Raw genomic sequence first — 1,924 nt, forward strand, 5'->3', positions numbered from 1 at the left:
ATACTATTATAAGAAATTCACAACAGTGTATCAGATTTGTTTTGTTTTGTTTTGAGACAAGGTCTCCCTGTAGCCCCAGGTGACCTGGACTTGCTATGGAGACTAGACTAGCCTCAGTCTTACAGAGATCCCCCTGCTTCTGCCTCCTGAGTGCTGGGACTAAAGGCGTGCACCACCATGTCTGGCTAACAATGATTAGATTTTAAATGTCTGAAGTGAATGTTAATTTATTATGGTCATATAATACAGACATACCTATATTTACACTTAGGACTAAATGTCTACAAACGAAAAAAGGATTAATGATTTGAAAGGCTGGTTTTTAAGAATGCTACTAATCACATACATAGAAGCTGTTCAAGTGGTTCTTGAAAGAGTATATTAAACGCTTGACTGATTTACTAGAAACTCATTTTTTGTTAGGCTGTGGCATCTGGACGTTAGTATTTCCAGGGAAATCTGAGTGTACATAGTTTTATCTGCTGAAGTTCTGAAACAGACTCACTTTTAGAAGTCATGATTCTCGTTGGTTGTTTAAGGCAATAGAGTTTTAATGAAATAATGCCTACATGGGAATTATGCAAGGGTTGACAGCACTGAGACTAACCAGGGATAGTCTCCTATTTTCCTTAATATTCAGAGTCATAACAAATAAAAATTTACAATAAGAAGAGGAAAGGGTACAAATATTTGCTGTGCAAAGTATTTTTATAGACAATCGAGGCTGGAGATATGGTTCAGTGGTTAAGAGCACTGGCTGTGCTTGCAGAGGACTGGGTTCAATTCCCAGCACCTATATGGCACCTAACAAGTGTCCATAACTCCAATTCCAGGGGATCTTATGCCCTCTTCTGACCTCTGTGGGCACTGCCCAACACGGGTGCACTTATAAGCATGCATGCAGACAATACACACAAGATAAAAAAATAAAAAAAGGAAGATCTCTAGTTTTGTCTTTAGAGTCTCTGTAAGAAGGATACAGTATTACAGCATTTTTACAGTTTACAGAGGAGGGGCAGACATTGAAAATCCGGACTTATCAAAGGTCACTAGCAGATGAGGCTGACGTTTGAATTCAGATACATCTTTTTTTTTGAGAAACTATGTTCTTATGAGTTTACCAGTCTAAAGATTCTGCATTTAATACACACACTGCATTATTTCTGATTGTGAAATATTCTTTACTATTTTCCTTCTTGTCCTCATGACAAAAATCCTTTAGCACCGAGATCTTCAGGTTCAAAGCATGTGTAAAGAAGCCTTGAGGTCCAGAAGGCTCAAAGACCAAGTCCTGAAAAGCTGTGGATCCAAGAGACCAACTGAAAAATTCTAACCATAGGATTCTTTGGAGAATATGTATTAATGTGCTTCCCTATTTGGGGACAAATGGTGACAGCACTTCAGATGAAACATTCTAACAACTTTCTAGGAAGGCTTCTCCATATGAGTTGCAAGTCTCCCTCTGCTGTGCACCCTTACAATGGAAGCCAGCTGTTCCAGTTGCTGGGCACCCATCCAGGAGGAATGGCTCAGCTCCGTGTGCAGTTTGCTTACTCCATAGGGCCTCGCTTGCCTTGGTGCCTTAGCACTGTCTTTCAGTCTTTTTTTTTTTTTTTGAAACAGGATCTCCCTGTAGCCCCAACTGGCCTGTAATTTGTTATATAGATAGGCTGGCCTCAAACTCACAGAGAGCCACTTCCCTCTGCCCCCAGAGTACTGATTTTAAATGCGTGTACCCCGAGTGCTGGTCTTAAATAGCAATATTTAAACCTGGCAATATTTTTAAATGGCAATATTTAAACCTGGAAATATTTTTCTTTCTATTACAGTTATGTATTTATTTATTTAGTGTAGGGGGTTGTATATGTGGAGGCAGAGGACAATTCTGTGGAGTTGGTTCTCTCCTACAGTGTGAATCTCAAGG

This window comes from Nannospalax galili, unplaced genomic scaffold (genome assembly GCF_000622305.1).
Source record: "Nannospalax galili isolate Female #2095 unplaced genomic scaffold, S.galili_v1.0 scaffold8200, whole genome shotgun sequence".
Classification (NCBI taxonomy): Eukaryota; Metazoa; Chordata; class Mammalia; order Rodentia; family Spalacidae; genus Nannospalax; species Nannospalax galili.